Raw genomic sequence first — 24,305 nt, 5'->3', positions numbered from 1 at the left:
GCTAATTTCTATACTAATTTATTATATAAAAAGCATTTCACCCAGCTACATTAAAAACTCATCAGGACCCATATTTCAGATTACAAGTCTGCTGAATCCATATATCAGTGCGTATATTAATGCATTTTTAAGTGATGCAACAAGCTGAGGTAGTTGCACATTAGTGCTGTGAAAACTGCCTTTTAGAGAGAGATACGGTAGGATTTTGGATTTTATCCTTATGGCCTATGAAAAGGAAAGAGGAGAATTCTAAACTTTTCCAAGCTTAAATCAGCTTGAAATTATTTTCACATTAGTGGCAGATAGTACAAGTTAGTAAAATGTCAGTATAAATATAACAGCCTCACTAATGCCACTATTTAAAAATCTGTCACTCTGTTGAAAAAATCTTAAAGAATTAGATTGGATACAAAAACTAGGTATTAGTGTTTAAGTGCATAAACTGCAGACACTTCATTTTGAATCCCATTTTACATATCTATTTTAGATTATACACACAACCCCCCCCCACTTCTAAATGTAAACGCAAATGCTTCCAATTTAGAATTATACAAATTAATTATTGTAAGTGTTTTTAATCTCATTTACCATTTAAATAATATTGAAAAATGTTGATGTAACCAGTTATACTTACTGTACATTTGTAAACATCATTACATACCAAATTAAATCTATTCACGGCAATAAGTCATCTTCTTTGGACAGTCAAAATAAAAATGATAAAGCAGAGTCCAAAGGACTGTCTTTATTTGTTTATTTATTATTAAAGAAAATAATACACACCATCTGCTTATTTTGAATGCACTGCTTTCTTCAGATTTTCAGATGTGTGGAGTTCTGGACTTATTTTATTTGTTTGCCTTAAACCTTGAAGTTTCCCAAGTTACCACTATTTATCAAGAATTTCCCGCAAGAGATTCAGAAAATACAACTTGAATTACTATGCTTCAAAGCAGTCAGTTTGCGCATGGCACATTATTATGCCCCACATAATATCAGTTCTCATTATGGTATCCTGAAAATAGTTCTTTTTTGAGTTTATTTTGATGAGAAGAAGTGGTCAAATTTAGGTTGGGCTTAGCTAACACGCTAACTAAATCCAACCTAAATTTACCCTGGATGTAATATTTTTTTCCCTGAATGTACTTGACCCCTTCAGTGTTTTAGCACATGCTTTACTGTAACATTCTTTACTGTGCCATTATTCAACTGAAAACCTCAAAACACTTTCATAAACAATGAGCCTTAACATACTCCTGTAAATTAATTATTATACCCTTTTTATAGACTGTGAAATTGAGGTAGAAAGATTAAGTTATTTGCCCGTAGAATTCAGAGGTCCCAATTCTCAGTCCATCACTGCCACGAGGCAACTCTTCCTGTCTAAATACAGTCTCGGAATTCTTGCAATAACTAAGCAGGTTGAACCTATGACATGGTCAACTTAAATTTTAAATTCTCTTTCTTTTCTGCGAGTGAACTTCAGCCATAAAGATTTCATTTATTAATTTTGACTAATTAAATGTCAGGTTGACCAACAATAGTGATATAAGACTGGCTTTGTTTTTAGAACATTTTGGTGCTGTATGCAAAATTTCTCCCTGGAGCTAAAATACTGAAGTATATTACTAACATGTGAACTCACTAGTTAATTTTTTATTTCATATTCCCACTTGTTGCTTTGTTCAGTGTCTTTAGTACATAAATACAAATTATAAAATTACTGGTGATGGATCCATGGTTTTGCCGTTCAAGTTTATCGTTTTATGGTAAGTATGAGTAAGGGTGAATGTGTATGTTGTGATGGGAGAGGCATTGAGTTGTGTGGATGTCAAGTGAGGAGTGCCTGCTGCAGTGAGGGGCTGTGTGTGTGTTTGGGGTAATTGTGTGCATTGGTTGTGTTGTGTAGATCTGTGGGGGTGGTGAATGAGGGGTGTGTGCTGTTGAAAGGGGCAATTTTGTATGCTGTTTGTGGTGTTGTGCAAGTGGTTGTGTTGATTTGTATCTAGGTGATTTGCACAGGTGGCAACTGAGTGCATGGGTGTGGCAGTTGGGCAAAGTAATTCACCATTTATGCAGTCTCCTTCTGACAACCAATGAGACTGTTGCATGCAAATTAGCTGTAGAATAACGGCCTTTCGTGGGGTTAACCGCTATCACAGTGGTCCAGGATGCTTTGCATATTAAAGTTACCTGGTACAGGCCTTACTGCAACTGTACGCCACACAAGTGTAATTCATAAGATAAAATGGTCAAGAACTTGAAAATTGGGTGGTAACAGACTATGAAATTCAGTGATGATTCAACCTGGTGATATTCTGAACACACGCAAAATATAAAAAAAAGCGCTCTCAACCATGCTTGTAGCTTCCACCACTTCACACGGGACTCAGACATTTTAGGCTTTGGCGTGACACACAGATCAACATTCCTGTTATTAGATACAGGACACGATAGTATTCTGTGGCAGAGCTCAGATGTGATCTTTGTTGTATAATGGAAGCTACCTAAATGAAGGGTATTTTATTTGTAAGACAGATGAACAGGCAGCTTTGAAAATCTGAGCAGCTAATGGCACAGTATCAGCAAGCCACTTAGGTAAGAGGGCTATCATCCAGGTGTGAATTTTATTTTTTTTTAATCTGTTTAACTCTAACTCTTTAGTGAATATTCAGGCAAGATATAGAAACTGGCCCATTTTAGAAACAGTTGCTATTCATTAATAGCAACATGTGCACATAGTTCCTCTGAAGTGTATGAGAGAGTCATTCTAAACAGCAACTGCCACACACTGACATGTGTTCTAGGTCAATCTGTCAGTGCCAGAGATGGGTTAAGAACCTACTTCACCTAGACAATCTCAATTTGTTGTGTGGCAATGAAATTCTCTAGAAGCACTCAGTTACAGGGAAAGAATCTTTTCCATGTAGTTTCATCTACATGTCAGTTTAGCAAATATTCGGAAGGAGAGGGTGTTGCTTCCATCTTTCCTTTGATCCTTCTTGCAGTATACTACATAACTGAGAAATACCACCATGAAGCTAGAAGCAGACCAAAACCTGCTTTCAGCAACTGCCAATTGTGAAAAATACTTTCTTGTAGAAAGTGAAGGCCTCCATACCAAATTCCAGGGCAAGTTTTGTCCTAACTCTCATGCAACAAGATAACCACGAACTCCTTGCAGACTGGAACCATTTAGAGACAATGAATTCTCTGGATGTGTTGGGAAATAGTTGACTGAATTTTTGAAGTTTCACGAACACAAGTTTAATAATTCACTCTTCAGAGTCAAGCTCCAGTAGTGCAAGCCCAGATCTATAGGCTGAGACTCACTGCCATGGCACCTGGTTCCTTTGAAGATTTAAGATGTGATTTTTGAAGTAATTTACACATTTAGGCCAGATTTGTAGAAGTTCTTAGCACCTAGTAGCTTCCATTTTTCTTAATGGGCGCTTCCATGTGAGCACTTCTGAAAATCTGGTCATTACTAACCCTCAACACATCATTCTGAGGAAATACAAAAAGAGTAAGATAGATAAATATTTCAGACACAGCATACTCTACCAGTAGGGCAATTATTGCTGTCAAAAAAAAAAAAAAAAAAGAGATGTGGTTCAATAGGACAAGAGCTACTTTTAGTAAAGAGAGTCTCTCACCTGTAATTTTAGATCATGAAATCTAGTTATAGAGCATACTCTGTTTTCCACCAAAAACGTGGACTCTTCCAGGTAGATTGAATTAGATTCAAACTACCCAAGTGAAGTGAACAGTAAAGGTCAAAAAAAATTGAAAGGTGAGCTTTAAAACAACAAGACTGAGTTTTCTGGCTGATACATTTCAGACTTTCTCCATCAGTCAGAAAGATCTTAAGAGTAGGGCATGTTTTATGTTTGGAAATCAAGTATCAATAAATCAATACTAGACAAGAGATTAATTCAGATAAATAGCAGCTCCAATTTCCTACTGAAATGAAGGAAATCCTTTCCCAAAGGAATCAGAATATAAAATTATTCAATTATTAAATAAAAATGTACTTTTAAAAGGAGAATTAAAACATTGTTTTACTCTATCTAGAACTGGCACACAACTCATGGTCCATGACACATTCAGAATACTGTCCATCTAATTTAGTTATACAATTACTATTTTTTACTCCTGTGAACACTGCAGAGACTAGTTGGGATCCATTTTGGTTCAATCAACAAAATTATATGAACTCCAAATGCAAGGCCAATCCTGCAGCTACAACTGGGCAATTCCATTGGAAACAAGGTTAACCCAAAGTAGAATCTGGTCTGCAATAACATTAATACTTGTGATGATGGATGAGACAGAAAACAAAGAATACAGTTTGAGTTTAATAGAACTGGCAGTTAGGAAAACATTTTTACTTCTAAACTGAACAAAGTAAATTGGGAAGTCAGTGAGGGACAATCATGTAAACAGATTCCAAGTACTTACTTTCAGATTAAGACTACACTGATACAACAGAACATTGATCACAAAAGTGCCAATAGCACAACCATTCCTGAGGAGGAAACCCCAAATGGCTGACTCCACCAGTGGAAGCACCAAGAAAAAGAATTTACCACAAGTTAGCTCACAAGTGGTAAAATCCTACCGTGGCCAAGGCAGTTTGTTGTTGTGTTAGCAGGTTACAGCAGACAAGAGTTTACCATGCCCAGCGAACACAGGTGAAAATTACAAACTGCCTTGGCCATGGTAGGATTTTACCACTTGTGAGCTAATGTGTGATTTAAAAAAAAAAAAAAAAGTATTTTTCCTAGTGAAGATAAGGTCTTAGAGTCAAGGACCAAAAATGTTGTTTCACTGCATTGCAGCTCTTCAGAATCCTTTGGGCAGCAGTTAAACTGTCAAGATTCACATCAGTTTAAAACTGGTGCTACCTGGGAAAGCTATAAGCTGCAGTTTAGATATGCACAGGGGTTGCTCTTGACTGGAATGCCAAAATGCAGACTACACTAGAAGTCTACACTAGATGCGCTACTTGCAGCTGTAGGACGTCTGGTGAAGACGCTCTATGCCTAGGGGAGAGAGCGCTCCTGTCAGCATAAATCACTTCAGTGCTTAGGTTGCTGTAACTTGCATCACTCAGTGGGTGGCTTTTTCACACCCCCTGAGTAACGTAAGTTATATCGACATAAGCGGTAGTTTAGACTTGCCCTAAGGAAAGGATACAGTAGCTAAGTTCTCTTCACTATTTCTGTTCCTCACTGCAGCCAAGAGGCTGGGGGAGAAGTGATAATGACCCAGCAGCCTCACAGCAGAAGAAGTCTCTGGAGTGGGGAAATGGAAGCTTTTACTTTTAATAGCTGGGGGAGAAAAGTTACAAGTTTGAAAGCTGATAAATATGTATTTTCCTACCTTCGCAACAGAGCGGCAAAGGGAATCTGGGCTTCTTGACATCCCTTCCCATCAGCTTGTAAACCCTGGTAAGTTTCTCAAGATCTGGTCAGAGCTCAAATGCCTTATAGACTGATACCTCCTCCATCACCCATCCATCCCAGAAGATAAAAGATGTGCTAAGCAAGATTCTTGGAATGGTCAGTGAAAACATTTTTACTGTCCAAAAGTAGCAGCAAGTTACTCTCACCTGAAGGATGCTCCCTGTTGAACTTGATCCCTTCAAAAGTCCACCAGAGCATGAGTTTAGCAAACTTTAGTGCACAACACATATTTGCTTATGTCACCCTTAGACAAACAAATCAGGTCTACAGGTTTATAGTGATGCCCAGATTCTATAGTGATGAATATTCTAGGATGATACTTATGAATGGCCAAGACCATTGTGTTTTCACTTTAGTTGTTGTTACCTAACCTAGAAACAACAACAAAGGCTGCTGCATAAAAATGCATTAATTAAAAAGACATTCAAAGCATTCATGAAAGACTAGTGAAGAGGCTTGATTTTCTTTTATTAAAATTACACAAATTATTTTATACTGTATTCAAAAAGGTTCTTTTAGAGATGACCTACTGGGACTAATTTTATTTCACTTGTTACTCCTTTCTGCTTCAAAATTCTCTATCTATAGGTCAACATGCTTTCCCCCTTACCCCAAGACACGTGTCAAATAAGACCATCCTTTGAGTTTCCTGTTATAGTTTAACACACACAAGAGATTAGCTGAAGAAAAGGAGGCATGATTATGTGCCTAGTACTAAAGCAGTTACTAGCACATTTTTGTTATACTATGCTACTAGTAAAGTTATGTATTGTTCAACATTATAATAAGTTAAAGCAGGAACAATAGGCCCATTAAAGTTTTATTTATCCCACAAACACCGCAACAGCTGTTTAAAAACCAAAAACATACCAGCACTTCTAGTTTTCCCAGCGGAGATACAGGAGATAGACTCAAAAACAGTTAAAATTAACAGACCCTTAAATCCAAGAGCTGGATTCAAAGCTATTATGTCTTACATTTCTTGATATGCAGAACTTGTTTTGCTATCTTACTACGGACCTAGAGGACTTTCAAAGTCCTCTATAATGCCAGCATTGAACAAAAAACCTGTTAGTAATCATCTGAAGCAACTAATGTTTTTGGCACTGCTGAAACAGTACCATTTATGTTGCTGGCTACTAATAACAATCCACAGATAAACTACGGATATCACCTGATTTTATCTCCAAGCTCTATTTTATTACAATTACCATATATACTCGTTCATAAGCTGAATATTTTTGGTAAAAAAAATGATGCATCAAAGAACGGGGGTCGGCTTATAAACGAGTCTCCACCAAAATCGAATGATTTTAGAACTCTATGGAATCATTGAATATCTAAAATATTGTCATTTTGTTTACCTGGAGCGTCTGAAGGCATGGAACCTGTGGCTGCATTTTGCCGTTCCCAGCAAACGGAGCTGCTGGGAGCCAAAGTTTGCCAACCCCTGAAATATAGCATCTGCTTATGAAAGGTTTTTGCTATTTTTACTTAAACATCTTGGGGGGTGGGTCAGCTTATCAACGAACAGGCACATGAACAAGTATATACGGTAGTTGTTTATTGGATATAACTTGGAGAGCCTAAACAGCCTAATACTCTCATCAGGGGGTTAACGGGGTCACTTCACCTTAAACGGTCACTTGAAATGCGTTAGCTATTTATGCTAAACATTCTGTTCTACCTTGTATTTAGCTGTGACACTCACAATAGGTCTATATTTAAAAGGGTGCATCAGTGCCTGTTGTTGCACTTAAGGAAAGCTTCTCCTGTCATTAATCCACCTTCTAGAGCAATGGTCACCAACCGGATCCACCGGCGACGCAGCGGGGCTGCCACTAAGGCAGGTTCCCTGCCTGCCCCAGCTACAGACCACTCCCGGAAGCGGCCACCGCAGCCCCAGGGCTGTGGGGGGGCAGGGGTCTCCCTCCGCAGGCTGCTCCTGTCTGCAAGCATCGCCCCCCAGTTCCCATTGGTCAGGAACAGGGAGCTATGGCCAATGGGAACTGCTGTGGCCAATGGGAACTGCAGGGGCAGTGCTTACAGAGAGGGGCAGCATGCAGAGCCATGTGTCCCCCGCCAGGGCGCATTGGCCTATTCCAGGAGCTGCGTGGAGCTGGAATAGGCAGGGAGCCTGCCTTAGCAGCAGCCAAGCTGTACCACCAACTGAGACCTGCCAGAGGTAAGCACAAGCCTTGAGCCCCCTCCTGGAGCCAGCACCCTGAGCTCCCTCCTGCACCCCGACACCCAGCTCTGAGCCCCCTCCCAGAGCCAGCACCCTGTATCCCCTCCTGCACCCCAACACTCCGCCCTAGCCTGGAGCCCCCTCCTGCACTCCAACCCCCTCCCCCAGGCTCAGCCCAGAGCCCCCTCCCACACTGCAAACCGCTTGGCCCCAGCCCAGAGCCTGCACCCCCTCCCGAACCCCAACCCGGTGAAAGTGAGCGAAGGTGGGGAAGAGCGAACAACAGAGGGGGGTGCATGGAGTGAGCAGGGCGGGGCTTTGGGAAATGGGCAGGGTAGATCCTAGGTTGACCTTAAATTCAAAAAGCGATCTTGGGTGTAAAAAGGTTGGAGACCACTGTTCTAGAGGCAGTAGCAATGTCTAAGCTCTCCTGTTGACATGGCGCTGGCTAAACGGGATGGTTAGGTCGGTATAATTATGTCACTCAAGGGTATTTATTTTTCTCACCTCTGAGAGGCATAGTTATATGGCTTTGTCTGTAGAGTAGATCTGGCCTGAGCAAGTTTCCCAGACCTGAAGAGCTCTGTATAAGCTTGTCTCTCTCACCAACAGATGTTGGTCCAATACAAGATATTACCTCACCCACCTTTTCTCCATACATACATAAAAAAAAAAAAGTGGTCTCCTCTTCAATACTAGCCACCCTTAAATTCTGCTTTGTGCTACATAGGTATTCAGGTACAAATGGACCAAATACAGCCCAGACATGAGTAAATGCAACTCCACTGACATCAATGGAACTGTACCTGATTAGGACAAGGCTCAGTTTGATCCTACATTTCTAGAGTACCTCAGAGCATATTGTTTACCCCACTTGTACATGATTGTTATAAAGCCAGTTGTGCCACAGTACTACTAATTTTTATTATGAAAGGATCATTAGGTTTAGAAAATATCCCCAAATATTAGCCAAAACTAATATTTAAAGAATTCAAAATGGGCAAGAGGAAAAAAAAAGGGTATATTATCTGTATTGTGTAGTGCCAGGAGGTCCCAATCAGTTATCAAGAGTCTATTGTTCAAGGGACTGTAAGCATTTCATATTGAATGCTCATAGGCATTTCATTTAGAGTCCAAGGAGTTAGCCAGATGATTTTGGCATTCTACATTTAGAAAGCAATCACACTGTCAAGCAGAACATTAACTAAATGTCTATCTGGCACTTAATTCCAAGTTTGTCTTTTCACACTTTGGATCCTGATGGCAAATCCACAGTCTGCTTTCTACAGTAAAACTCCAGATAAACAGAAATCAAACATCTCCCATGCCACAAACATTAAAAAAAACTTCAAGATGAAGAAAGGATAACATTCAATCCCAAATGCATGGAAGCATTAACAGGAGCAGTACAAATCTCTAAAATGGCATACACTTATTGCATCAAGGACAAAGGTCATAACCCATGCAACAAATAGTCAACTTGACACCAGCAGCATGACTTAAGCAAATGGCTTAAAAGTTAGACTCAGGAGATCAGTATATTTAAAAAACGGACTTTGCAGAATGAAAGAAATATATACTTGATGTAGATGTAGGCTCTCTTTTCATGGTAAACAGTATTGCTCACACTCCAACCCCATCTTTGTGTGATGAATTCATTCATTAATTTCTGACATTCTTCTCACCTACGTAAGGTGATTTTCAAATATGCCAAGTGTTTTTAATTCCACAAACATCCTTTTAAATAACAAGCTCTTTACAAATCAGTTTGTATGATAAAGCACAATATGAGCACTTGTAGAGGAAAGAGGGTATTTGGGGGTGGGGGGGCGGGGTCAGCTGCAGAAGACAGCACAATAAAAGAGGTTCTCTTTTCAACCTAAAAAAGTTACAACATATGACCCCTAATTTAATGCTCGAACAGCGTGTTGTCGGCAGGAGCCCTCTCCTGCCAACAATGCAAATGCCGCTCGTTGGGGGTAGAAGTTTTTTGTTGGCAGGAGAGCTGACAAACAGTGGCTACACTATGCAACTTTTAGCGGCATGGCAGCCATGTCACTAAAAGCTGTGTCGTGTAGACATAACCCTAATAAACTATACAATTAAGCTTCATGGACAGTTGAAGAGAAATCGCATTTATTGGTTTTACAATTAATCCTCCATGTGTAAGTTTAGCTAGAAACAAAATTTAAAAGCCTGTTAACTATACTAACCCCCTTAAGAATGGTTCAAGTTTTTCCTTATATGCAAGAACTGTTAGAAAATAAACTGTGATTAGATTGTCCAGTCTGACACCATTGGGTTGCTGCAATGATACTAAGGGTTTGTCTACACTGGCAATTTACAGCGCTGCAACTTCCTCGCTCAGGGGTATGAAAAACCACCACCCTGAGCGCAGCAAGTTTCAGTGCTGTAAAGCACCAGTGTAGACAGTGCACCAGCGCTGGTAGCTTCACCCCTCATAGAGGTGTTTTTTTAAGAGCACTGGGAGAGCTCGACTTCACAATATAAAACTGAGAACTGCTGCTATTCTTTTATTGCATATACCCGTCATTTTGACACTAGTAAATTGATGTCTCTGATATGAGGGGCAGTTAAGAATTGTCACATCGATATCTCTGTAGAGCAAGGACAATCCATGAGCTTCTGCTAGAAGATCTCCTTCCTGGGTAGAAAAAGACGGCAACTAGGCCTTCTAGCTCTCTCCCAGCGCTCCGCCACGACCACATAAGCCACGTTAAAGCGCTGTTGTGGCAGCGCTTTAGCATTGCCAGTGTAGACGAGCCCTAATATGGATATGAGGCAGCAGAAACCAATCCACAAGTTTTCACCGACACTCAGAAGCCTGAACACCACCAGCAAAGACAGAAATAAATGGTGGAAACTGGTGGATACCCTATGCACCTGAGAGTGAGGGGGGATAAAGAAGAATATTCAAACATCTCTTAATACTGGTGAATACAGTTCGTGAACTTCTCCACTTTTTTTTATACTGTAGTTTTACATAAAGTTCATGGGTATACCAGACTGCATAAATGCAAGTCAACGACATTTTCCTCTACGCAGCCATGTCCTCCAAGCAGAGAACGAGTTCCCCTACCCATTTTGGGGTCTATACTATAGAAACAAGTATTTGATCTCTGAAGGTATTCCCAACAGAGATCTCTGTGTGCAGTCTCTCTAATGTTTTGAGAGACATCAGAACTTCTGCATCTCAGTAGATGAAATGACTCTTAACCAGGAAGATCAGAAGTTTTCCCTTGCTGAAGATGAGAAGTGACAGGCTTGCACAATTTTGCACAAACTTCCCTTTTGCATCCAAGTATCCACTGAGCAATACTGAATGTCAGTGTCCAATTCTTGGTATTTTGGCTAAAATTATACAAGAATTTGTTTTTAAAGTTCACAAGTGTTGTTCTGACTGCCAACTTTTCCTTCTCTCAGATTTGGGCAGAATGATGGCAGGATTTCTTATAGTCCATGAAACAAAAGTATACTTTAGGCATTATGAAAAGGCGAATACGTGTACTAAGAATCATCAGAAAGCACTATACTGATCACTCCGTTTATAAGTCCTATGATAGATTTCACTGCTGCCATGAGATACAATTCCATTAAGTCACAACATGTCATGCATTTAAACCAGCACCAAGCCTTTACCTTTCAAAATAGCTATATTGTTCTCTCCACACAAGGCAGCCTTGGTGAAGCAAGAGAATTTAAATCTGATCTTTCATAGGGTGTATTATATTTAGTTTTCCTTATTCAATTGGAGAAATATTCTTTACAAGGATGTAACAGGATTGGGCTTCTCTGCTTCCCCTGCTTAATCTCGCTCAGTGGATAAAGTTGGTAAGCTGCAGATCCCTGAGTTGGGCTCAAAGCCTTATTACTCTATTGAGAGACAACTGCTTTCCTGCGTATCCAAGAGCTTCTCCAGAGCTCCTAGTATGGGGGAAAACTTCTATCCCTTTAGATTGTACAACTAAAGAGGTCATAGGAATATCCAAAGTTACTCTTTGCCTTGGGAAACTAGGCAACTTTTTTGCCTGTGGAATAAGGGCTCCTTTGAGGAAACAGTGTTGGCAGACACTAATCTCCTCCCAGTGCTGCCATCTGACAAACTCAGACCCCTCCCTCAACAGAAATCTGAGCAGAAGAGGCAGAATATGCACTCAAGCAAGAAGCTTTAAGTGGGCATCATTTTTCATTCACCACCTGAATTTGGACCTATGGATTTCAAGGCTTATACGAAATTGTATTCTGTCTACACCGTAAAAAAGAAGTGCATGGTCTCTAAGAGAGACACTTTCTCCTACACAAATCAGCCACAGGGTGAGAGACTGATGATGCTAAGAAAAACAGAAACTAGAAATATAGCGAGACCCAAGGATCTAGTTGCCTTCTTTTTCTACCTGGGAAGGAGATCTTCTAGCAGAAGCTCATGGATTGTCCTTGCTCTACAGAGATATCGATGTGACAATTCTGAACTACCCCTCATATCAGAGACATCAATTTACTAGTATCAAATTGATGTGTATATGCAATAAAAGAATAGTAGCAGTTCTCAGTTTTATATTGTGAAGTCAAACTTACAAAACTAAACTGCATTGTCTACTATTTTCCAAGAGCAGGATTTTAAAGAAAGGCCCCCAAAACGTCAACCTTTAAAAACATTAAACAACTTAAGATTTAACGTTCTATTTTAATGGAAGGGGGGGGTGGGGGAGAGAACACCACATGAATATCGCAACAACCAGTTAAAAACTGGATTCGTCAGGTCTAGCTTATACTATTCTCCCCCACCACCACACGCACACACCCCGACACCATACTCAAAATGAAAATTGTGGATTTTAGTACATCTAGTTTGCCAACACTCTTATCCCCTTCTCTCCTTCCCCCCCAACCAACCACCACACCTCTCAAAAAGAGTTTGGCATACATCAGGAATTTCCCCAACACCTGTTTTAGGCAAATAATATGACTATATATAAAATAAAGTTGGGATACAAGGACAATGATGAGTCTTCAGTTTTCCATATGCAGTTTATATGATGTGATATATTGTGTGATAAGTGATGAAATTGCATTTTAACATTTTATTACACAGAAAAATGTTTGAGTGCCCACTGTGCATAAACAAAATCAGACTTTAATACTTTTAGTTGCACAAAATCTACAGTACCTATTAGGAAAACATTTATCCAGTCATTTATTCACTTACACCTCATATTTAGAAATCCACACAAGTCACTAAGCATGACCTATCAAAATAGGCTTTCCCCAAATATTCTACATATTGTATCTAATTGTGATATTTCCTCTTATGCTTTCTCTTGAAATACCCACTTAAAGGATTTAACTAAGTAGAATGAGTTAATACATTATCTTTTTAGCCTGTTTCTCACCTGTATTCATTCTTATTGGATTCCTCACCCAACACATACACTGCAAACACCTTACTACCAGCTTAATTTCAAATCAAAAAAGGTACTTCACGTCACTTCCTAGGCTCACCAACAAATATACCAACAAGGAATAAAACAAGATGATAGGAATGCATAATAGATTAGTAACTTTGGCCTCAATCAAGTCATATGACCACAATGAAAATTTTCCAAGAAAGACTGCAGCTATCCATTTAACGGGTATCAAACTTGGCATGTGAGTGTGTTTTGATCAGCAATGAACATTTAAATATTTTGTTTCACTTCAAAAATAAAATTAAAGCAGTTTGTTTTGTTGATTCCAAACCCGTCAAGAGTCACTTCCTTCTATGACACCTACAAGAAATTACACAACTAAGTACAGGATGAGAAGCAGTTGGGTATAGTTGATGTGATTTTTTTTTTTTATATTTTAGACTTATACATACAGTAGTTTGATTATATCTTCTTCCCTACATTGTATCTTAGGTTGTAAAGCTCTTGGGGCACGAACCATGTCCTTCTAAGTGTTTGTACAGTACCAAGCACAATGGGGCCCTAATCCTGCTAGTGCAATAGAAATAAAGAACTCTTGAACTTTTTAAAGGTAACTTCAGTGACAAAGTGAGAGAGTCCTTAGAAATACTGAGGGGTTCATTACAAGTAAATAGCATGTTTGAGACAATCTGGAGTAACAAATGCAATTATAGAAGCAGAAACAAGTATCTTATTGGACGCCTCATGTTATAATCCGGAGTCTCAAAAATAAAAACAGGATAGTAAGCCCAGCTAATGGCAGCCCCGCTGTGGCAGAAATGTGCTACTTTTACTATATTTAAAAACAACTGAACAGTTAGGTATTAAAAAAGATGAAACAAGGTAAGTGTAAGACACTGGCAAATATCCTTAGTTATTTCATCATCCCAAAAGCAATGTGCAAGTGTGCATGTGAGTTCAAAGGTCACTCCTCTTCCAGATTCCCCTAAAGAAAGGAACTTTACCTCTAAAGGGTAGGGAGAAAAAGCTGTTCTTCCCACACATTAGCAATAGGGTTATTTTTTTTTTTTTTTAAAGTATCGAGTGTTCTATATCTTCTATGAAAGTCTTGTACTAAGATATTACTCACTGCATCAAAAAATCAGGACAGGAAAGACTAGAAACATTACAAAAAAAAAGTTAAATCTTACTTAACATTCCCCCAGAGCTTCTTAATTACAAAGCCTCAGATTCTTGTAACTCAAAGTTTACAGTAATCACCATTTTGAAAGTCAAGTGAAATTCACAGTTTTCTTTTAAACCACTTTCTCTGCAAAACAGTGATAACTTAGCACTTCATTTTGCTCATGTAAAATAAAAACCAAGCAATTAATGTTCTATCAATGCAACTCTAAATTCACAACATTATGAATAAGATACTCTAGTCAAATATTTTGAAGATTAGTAAGAAGTGTTCAGAAGGTAATTATGGGGTTTAAAGGAATCTAGAAGCCAAAATGAAGTAACCTTTTGTCAGATGGTCTGATAAAGGTGCTGAAGTTTATTAGCTTCCTCTTTCTACTCGTCCTTGCCCCCATCTTCCCTCCCCCCCACCCTTCTTCCCTACCAAAACAAAGCAAAAACCCCAGAGCTATCCATTTAGAATCTAAAACAAGTATTCCCGACCCAAACTTCTAAAACCTAGAAGCTATTCTATAAAGCCTGTTATAGTAGCCTTGTTTACAAGAAACAAATATAGACCACTTAATGTAAACAAACCCAGAAAACAATTTCACACCCACTTATTTAGAACAAAAATGTCTTTTCATTTTGACGAATAAGAATGTAGGTCAAGAACATGTTTATTTATATTAACCCTGTCTATATTCATTAAAAAAAGCAAATACGATATGTAATACCTGAGAATGTGTTTAATAAAGGAAGTGAAAAAGCTCTCAAAACGTGCAGGGAGCCTTAATGACTTATTTAAAAATAAACTCTGATTACAGCATGGTAAAATTATTCTTCTAGGCCTTACAGTCAATTTTCAGAAAGAATGAGTCCAGTCAATGTAGTAATATTTGTCTCACTGGAAATTCTGTATAAAACATCTACCTAAAATAAACAAGACTTCTCTGCAAGAATCGTCAGCTGCCATTAAGGACACACCTTAAAGTTCTTACCACACAGTAACTAAGCAAGTACAAACTAGTGGTGAACGTTTGCTACTTTTTGTCTGAAAAGTTAATGAGATAGATCCAGTAGTTAATATCAGATCTTAAAAGATTGTGTTTTTAAAAAGACAAAAATCAACATGAACACACAGGACTTAAGTATGAGATGTATTGTTAGAATGTTCATATGATACATCATAAACATAAACATTTAAACTTACTTGACACCACACAATACTAAAAGGTAAAATGCCTTCCTGTTAAGAGCACTAGTGCTCCAGTACTGGAAGGCAGCTGTTGTTACCCTCCCTTTTCTTTTGTTGTGCTTAATCTCACATCAAGTCATTCAACCAACTCCAAAGTGATGAAGACATAACTGAATCAACCTTAGCTATTTAAAAACAGTAGATCTGATTTTAGTTATGTACATTTTAATGATTCCAAACAACCCAACTTCCACACACTCCAAAAAAATTATAAATATATATATATAAAAAAAAATCAGCAACTCCAACATGTGCAGAAGTTTGCCTGGCTGTAAATCAAGTCAATTACTGTAATAGCCATGTTTCTGAAGTCATTTGCTATTCCTCCTTATAACTATTAAAACTTATAACACAACCTGAAATTTCAGTGATTTAAAGAAAAGGCCAAAAGATTTAATGAATTTCAAACATTAAATCAGAGATCTAGTAAGAACCGTTAATATTAGATTAACTAAATCATTAATGATCCATCACGAACTAGCATTGCTACCACAGATATTAAATATTGACTCATCAGTTCACAAAACTAGTAGGGGGGAAAAAATAAAAAAAACCACACACCACTTCACCCTTCCCTCCCCCTTTGCTGAAGAATGCAGTTTATCTTACTTATTTGGAACTGCCCCTTCACATTATCAGATAAAATGTTTAAATAGATCACAAATTAGAGTATTAGGTTTGGGACTCAAAGTACAATTAATAAAAGAGCTCATAAGAGTAATAAAACATGGCGTGAAAGCATTTGCAAGCTATTGTCATAGCCCTATGCTCTGATACCTTTGCAGACACAAAACCAGCCCCCAACAATGTAAGCATTGGTCAGCAAGTCAATGCTTGCTATTCAACTTGTAGTTAGGCGTTTTATTTCAGTGTCTCCCAGATCATATCAGTCCTGCATTCAAGGCCTAATAAAATGTGAAGAATGATATCCTCTCTCATTGCATTTGAAACTGCGTTATTTCCCCGTTCTTTCTCATACAGTCTTACAGAAACTTCCCTTTTCACATACTTCTATGAGAAAACATTTCTCTGCATCTACTTTAGTTCCTATTTCTATTTTCGCTTTGCACTAGATCCTTCTAAGCGCTGCCTCCCCTCAAACTCATCGAGTAGAAACTGATGTAGCTTTAAAACCTTCAAGGTCACTTTAGAAATAAAAAAAAAAAACTACCGATACATTAATAATAAATAATAATAATTAATAAACTTCAAAACACACTAAAGCCTTTTCAAATCCAAACGCCTTTCATCAGTAGATCAATAACCCAACATAGAGATTTTGTTGGCTACCACTTCAAAACTATTACACTTCAGTTCAAACACTTACAAGAAGTCACACACCATATTTTATGGGATGGCTCACTAGAGCGCATACAGAAGAGCTTGCTTTGGCTTTAGAATTTCTATATGTGAAACAAACAAACAAAAACCACACATGCCCAGGAATAGAACAGTATATAATCTTTTTTAAAAAAAATCCAATACCTCCCAACAGATATTAAAAATCGGGAGTGAAATCAAATCTCCAAATACTTAAGGAATTGTATTGTCCTCGTTTGGTAACGTCTTTTGTTGTTGTAGAAACCAGTTGGGGTTTATTTATTTATTTTTAAAACTTCCTATTTCCCCTAGTTTAAAGAAAGAGAAAAGAAACAATACCAAATAAATGATCTGGAGGCTCTTAGACTTCACATATCAGGCAGTAAGATGAAACAAAAAGAAACTGACAAGACTGATCAATAAACTTTTCATTACCAAATCTCTTCTCCTCCGCCCCCCGATAAGCCACACACATTACAAACCAAACCCTTCTTCCAGGAACATCCCTGACTCACAAAGAAATGTTCTCTTCTCTTCCCCCCCCCCCCTCCTCCCGATTAAAAAGGTCGACATTTTGAATATTTAAAACAAATACCTAGGTATATAATGGAAGTTTGAAGCACCTACTTACACAGAGGGAGAGGGAGAACGGGGGGCGGGGAGGAGGTGATCCCAGGCAGCAGAGAGGGAAATCAGAGAGAGCCACAACTTTATAGGTGGGAGGAAAGAGACAAGAGAAGATATGTTCATTCTTCATCTGCCTTTTCTTTTTTCTCCTCTTCCTCCCTCCCTCCCAGGGGGTTCTGGGATGAAGATCAGACCCTCGAGAGGGTACTGGGAGGGGCAAGGGGGAAAGAGGTTGCTTTACCTGCTGCTGCTCCTTCTCTTCCATTGCCTGGCAGAGGATGAAACTGACACACACACAAGAGTTGGGGCTTGACTGGGAAAGAAAGAAGGGGAGGGAGGCAGGGAGGATTGGGGGCTGTTGTGCTTTACTTCCACACACCTGACCCTCTTTACGCCTCAGCTCAGGCGTCATGTCGGGGGGAGGGGGTTAATGTCCCCCCCCCGACATACCTGCTCCCCCACCTGGGGAGGGGCCAATACCCCTATCCCACCTCCATGGGAAAGAAGGCGCCAAGATACCACGGTGATGGGCCACCTTGCTGATTTAAGATGCAAGCCCCCCCCCGCGCGCGCCTGTCTCTTCTCACGGTGGGGGCTATGGCCCCGTCTCACGAGGCGGTTAGTCCCCCTCCAAAACGCTCGCCCCCCCTTCTCCTGGGGGGGGGGAACTGTGTCTCCTCAAGGCAACCGAGCAACTCTGACCCCTCTGGGGGTGCCCTCAGCTGAACTCCCGCCCTCACCTGGGAGCGAGCCGCCTCCCCAGCCGGCATCCTGAGGGGGAGGGGGTCTAGCCACCCCGCTGTGGTGCTGCTGAAAGGAGCCCGGACTCCGCTGCGCCAGCGCGCTCGGGCCACTGTTTGTAATAAATTACTCCCCTCCGTCCGCAGCTGTTGTGCCGTGCCCCCCCTCGAGCCGCGCCCCCTCCCGATAGCCACGCCCACTCCGAGGCCCCGAACCCTCCCCTTGCTATTCCTTCTTCAGCCGCCTTGCAGCGCTCGAACAGGGGCGGAGCTAGGGAAACGTGCGGGACAAGTGGGCGGGGCCAAAACCAAGGGAATATGTGATGGAATGGGGGGAGAACAAGGAGTGGGCAGGAGGGGGCAGAAGGAGAAGTAGGGGGCAGAAGAGGGAAGGGGTAGGGGAGATGGAGGGTATAGAAGAGGGAGCAGGGGAGATGAAGGGGGTGCAGGGGCAGAATAGGGAGGGAACAGGGGAAATGGAGGGGGCAAAAGGGGGAGCAGTAGGGATGCAGGGGCACAGAACAGGGAGGAAGGGGAAGGGGGAGCGCAGGGGGGAGCAGATGCAGAGTGGATTTTTTTTTTAATTGTAAATACACTGAATAATTGGGGATGGGGGCAATGGAAACAGACCTGAGACCATTAAAGTGCTAAGGAATATCTAATTGCTCCTTTTTGGCCTGATTCCCAGAGCTGCTGAGCAGCTACAGGTCTTGTTGACTTCAACGGGTGCTGCTCAGCACCTCTGAAAAATCAGACCAATTGTCTTTAATGTTGCTATGAATGGGGACCATTAACACCATTTGAGTTGTTTCCTTTGTGCTCCCAAGTAACTCCATTTTGAAGGAGCTGTGTAAGGATGGGATTACTTGCTTTTATATTTCTCTTAAACAGCTAAGAAATCAAGGGCAAATTAGTTTTCATTCTTTTATGTGTTTTGTCATTCAGGAAGATAGATAGCTATCTTCCTGAATAACAAAACATATAAAGGAACTATTATTCTAGAATACTGTAAGGCTTTATATATATTATGCACACACAATATTCTAGACTAATAGTCCACAATAGCAGTATTATAACGGCACATTGTTTTGGACTATTACTATGGTATATTTTAATAGAAGTTAGCAAATGTAAATAACATACATGTGAGTATTTTTCATTAGTTTCCTGTTGTGATCATTCTGGGAAAACAGCTAGAGTTATTTTTTCTGTCTTGCTAGTACTCCAGTTGACCACTAGCTACTGCAGAGTAGTTTACATAAATAAAAGTTTAGAACAGATTCACATTTTCCACAATAGAGAAACACACATACATAAAAAACGCAGCAGATAGTCAATGTGTTGCCAGTCATAGCAACTTAGGAAAATTAGTGAAAAATTACAGAAAGAGGATTTTGGAACATACTTAGTGGAAAGAAATGGTAACACTTAGCGAGAGAGAGAGAGGGAGAACATGAGCTTATTCCACACTCTTGCAACATGTTGTGATGGTTGCTCACATATTTGCTCAGTTGCTGAAGTTGGTGGGTTGTTATATTTCTTTAAAAAGATTTTAGCATGTATGCCAAAGTGGAATGAACTCAGCAAAGTAGCAAGTAATGGGGAGTTAAAATAATATTTTTAAGTGTCTCAGCTCCAACTAAGTGGTTTAGATGCTATAATTAAATAGAATGCATAATACTGTTAGCAAAGAAGTTAGCTGTCTCAGCTAGACCCTGAAGTTAACACCTTATTGAAGTGAATGGTGTGAGGGAGGGGTGAGTTGCCAGTGTTGCTTTTCTTGTTTTCCTGGAGACAGTTTAAGGGACTTGAGTTGCAGCTCATTGAAATCAGTCCCACACTTCAGTGGGCTTTGGATCAGACCCATGATATTAATAGGGCCTGTCTGCGTCATTTTAAATTAAATCAATTTTAAAATTATTCTGGTTTAAACAGAGGAAATCCCTAATGTAGAGGCACTTAAACTGATGTGTTACCTAACAGTTTTTAAACCACAATTTGTTTTCCTAGTCTAAACTGGGCCCCAATATTCAACTGGAAATGAAAGCTGACAATTGTGCAAATTAAACGGACATAGGATCAAGCAAAACCCTTTTTCAAAGTTGTATACACTGTCTCACCTACCCGGATTTTTACCTCATACGTGGCTCTGAGCAAAGGGAATGGTGGTCCCTGGCAAACAGAGAGCTATACTACTGAATGGTCCTTAACCATACTTTCCTTACTTGTGTTCTATATTCCATTAGCCACTAGCTGGGGGGGACCTCTAGTGTAGCCAAGGCAATTACTTGATAAAAAGGGCTAACTTTAAACATTTATTTATATTCCTATAGCCTGGCCCTGTAAACTGATCAGATAGGTGGACCCCATGTTGTGCCCACATGGAGCCCCTTGAAGTCAAAATATCCCCATGTGTATCTATTTACAGGATTAGGCCCTTTGGGTTGTTAATTCAGGGTTTTGTTTATGTGTTTTTTTGCAACACAATTAGGCTTCATATTGATTTTGTGAGGAGTCTCACTGAAAGTTCTGTGTGGGTGCAGTGGTTGACCCATACAGACTTAATTGCAGGATCAGCATGTTAGGGTTTTTTTTAACTCTGTTATTTATTTTGTGATGTGCCTGAGGTAGGTGTTTGTGCATCTTTGTAGAATTTTGTAGCATGTTGCTTGTACTTCAAAATGGCAGTAGCATGGCAAAGCATTAAGTGGCATACTGTAGCCTTAAGCTGTGTGTGTGACATGTCAGTGCTGCCAACTCCAAATGTTTTAGAGCTTTTAGCATTCATATTTGCAAGTTTCAGGAAAACACCATATATCATGAGACACAATAAAATTGCGAAAGTTGGCAACATTGCTTGCACTAGAGGCATATGAACACGTGTTGGATTTTTTCTTTTTCTTTAAGCCTTAACTCTTTTGGGATGAAATCTTGCCTTATTGAAGTGAAGGGGGGTGTTGCCATTGACTTCACTGGGATCAGGATTTCACCTATAGTGACTGTAAATATGACTTAAGAAGAAATATAGAAGCTGCATATATTTGTGTTCATTATGATATGTGATAATTGGGAAAAAGATTGTGTTATTGCCATGGAATGTTTGTTTCTACATAAATTTCAGACCTGGGCTCTATGCATAACTTGTTGATATGAGTTGTCCTCTGTAAATGAATACCACTACTCAAATGAGTTGTGCAGTTGTATATATGTGTTTGTAGGATTGGGGCCTAACGTTTTGAATACCACCATGGACCATATTCAGCTGTCCAGTAAAGCAGATGCACTTCCTGTTGATGTCAAAAGAACCAGAGGCTGAAGAAACAAATGTTGCTACATGTGTGGAAGAGCACCATAAAATGAAAATGTACGGTCAATTTATGCCCTTGAGATATGAAGTCAATGTAAATACAAAAAAGTGCCAAATCAGTGGATTTGGGTCCATGTATCTTCTGGCACAGCTTGGCCTGTTTTTTATTTGGTTTGTTTTGGTTTGGGTTTTTTTTTTTGAGACTGGCTAAACTGTAGCATTCTAATCAATATTATAAATAGAAATAAATGTAGGTCAGAGAGATCAGGTCATCAGCATATAGTGATGAGTAAGAAAACAGAAAGATTGTTTCAAGAAAATCAAGAAGCCCAGAACAAGTTAACACTTGTTTTGTTAAATGTATCATATAATATTACATTAGAAGTCTGAAATGAAAATATTATTTGTTTTTACAGATTAGCCACTATGGCCTCTGTGATTTTTATTCGTGGCGCTGGAAATGTTTGATATGAGGCAAGGGGCTACTTGTGAATATCTTATTTTCTTCCCTTCCTTTTGCCTTATGTTGACGATATTTGCTGTCTTTCTGCAATCACTGCAACCATTTATGTGTTATGTATGAAGTGAAAACTTCAGTCTAGTGCACAGGGAAGACTGATAGGACAATCTTTGTAGTGTCATGCTATTTGTTGATACATAGGCCCACAACATTCAGTTTAGTCAGAAACTAGAAAAACTGCAGCAAACCAGAAGAGTTATAATCCCCTTCCTACCAACAGAGAAATAAAATAATGTTGTTTTCCCTCCCTCAATCTTCCATTTCCCATCCCTATAAAAATTATTTATATTTATTTTAAAAAATGCATTGCAACACTTTTTAAAGCTTTTGGTAAAGAGCTGGGTGTGTGCATCAAAGGGAAAACTCTGTCCGAGAGACACTTGACATCAGAGGTTCTCGAGCAACAGGAAGCCTTTACCCAAACTTAAGTCCATCTCAGGTTAATTAAATGATCCAGTCTGTATCTCAGAGTAGGAAACCTGCCTGATCACTCTTTTGGATGGGAACTCCCTTACTTTAGATTCATATTTAGGCAGCTGTACCATCTTGTGGCTGAGAAAGCGGAATGGATTTAGGAGATCTGAGTTTAGTCCCAACTCTGCCACCAGGGCCGGCTGCAGGCACCAGTGAAGGAAGCAGGTGCCTGGGGCGGCCAATAGAAAGGGGCAGCACTCTGTCCATTATTGGGGCGGCACGTCTGGGTCTGCGGCGGCATTTCGGCGGGAGGGCCTTCAGTCCCTCTCTTCCTCTTCGGCGGCACTTCCGCGGCAACTCAATCACTCCGCCTCAGTCTTCGGTGGCAATTCGGCAGCAGCTCAATCTTGCTCCGTTTCAGTCTTCGGCGGCACTTCCGCGGCAACTCAATCACTACGCCTCAGTCTTCGGTGGCAATTCGGCAGCAGCTCAATCTTGCTCCGTTTCAGTCTTCAGCGGCACTTTGGCAGCAGCTCGATCAGATTTTTCTCTTTTCTCTCTTTCTTTTTTTTTTTTTTTCGCCGCTTGGGGCGGCAAAAAAGCTGGAGCTGGCCCTGGCTGCCACAGACTTCCTGTATAACATTGGACATGTCTTGTTAGTGTTGCCAGTTCTTACAATGTTAATGTGAGCCTCACACAATTTGGTGGTTTTCTTAAAGCCCCTGCTCTTGGAGGCAAGTGGTGAGAATCTCAGCTTTCATTTTTTAAACATGCGTATTGTTTCTAGCTCTCATGGGTGTGGAGAAAAGCTTGAAGACATGACCAATATGTAATTTAAAGGCTCAAACATCAGAAGGAAATAAAAAATAAGACATGTATTTTTTAAAAACATCTCATGATTTTAGGGGCCTGATTCATGTTTTTGATCACTTGGGGTTGGCAAGACTGCTCTTAATCTCTGTGCACCAGTTTCCCATTTGTAAAATTGGATAATAATACTTCCCTACCTCCCAGGGGTATTGAAATTTACTCATGTTTGTGAGGTGTTCAGATAGATACTATGATGATTATATAATTACATAGACTCTTGTGATTAAGGCTTTTGCAATGTTTTATGTACTTGTTTTTTTACCTCTCTCTTATATAAATTACTTTTTTATTTCAGCAAGGAGTAAAAGAAAAGCCAATCATGTGTCAGCTGACTTTTATGTTTTTGCCTCACACAGTAGTATGTTTACAGGAAATGCCTGCTACAGAGACAGTTTTCTAGCTAGACGTAGTGTCAGATTTGACTAACATGCTCACATGATTAGGTTTAGTAAGTGAAGATACAGATGACACAGTGATGAGAGACTTGCAAGCAATCAGGTTTTTGCAACATCAATTAATCCAAGAAGCGATTTTATGCTGTACCTCCTTACTGATCGGTAACCATGCATGAGGTTACACGTCCCCTCCCCCACCAAGAATGTGCCTCCCTGCTGCATTAGTAACTATCTCTTCAACGCATATTCAGTTACCAGTCTCCCTCTATAATCAGCAGCAGCTTTTTTTTTTTTTTTTTTTTTTTTTTTTTTTTGCATTCTAGTAGACTAAAAGGACTGCAGTCGTTCAAAATGCACTTTGTAGGTATTTTAATACTTGTCCAGAATGTGTAGGTTCAGTTACATTGTGTAGTGATTTTAACATAAATCATCTTATTTTTATCATGCAAAATAAACGTTAGTTTGTTTCTTTCCGTGAAATACACATGCTGTGAATGAAAATGCATAATTTCAAGTATAGGCAGGTAGGTTTATAATACCTTTTCTGTATATTTGAAGCTTTACATTTGCCTTTGATTTTTTTTTTTCTGGTTAAGCATGAACTTTATTTA

The 24,305-nt window shown here is 39.6% G+C and overlaps 1 protein-coding gene across 5 annotated transcripts in view; it reads right to left on the bottom strand.

Moving 5' to 3' along the window:
- ZNF217 (zinc finger protein 217) overlaps positions 1-24,305 on the bottom strand; it is a 110,097-nt gene that overhangs the window by 18,543 nt on the left and 67,249 nt on the right. For 2 of the 5 annotated variants that reach the window (XM_034788027.1, XM_034788032.1), the window contains exon 1: positions 18,189-18,336. The exons of 1 other annotated variant lie outside the window; for it this stretch is intronic. The gene's annotated coding sequence lies outside the window, so the exon portion shown is untranslated. Of the gene's footprint in view, positions 1-17,256; positions 17,280-17,452; positions 17,650-18,188; positions 18,337-24,305 lie in introns of those variants that run through there. 2 more of the 5 variants (XM_034788030.1, XM_034788031.1) reach the window with 2 other exon arrangements.

This window comes from Trachemys scripta, chromosome 12 (genome assembly GCF_013100865.1).
Source record: "Trachemys scripta elegans isolate TJP31775 chromosome 12, CAS_Tse_1.0, whole genome shotgun sequence".
Lineage (NCBI taxonomy): Eukaryota > Metazoa > Chordata > Testudines > Emydidae > Trachemys > Trachemys scripta.
This window is presented reverse-complemented; position numbering and strand designations above follow the sequence as displayed.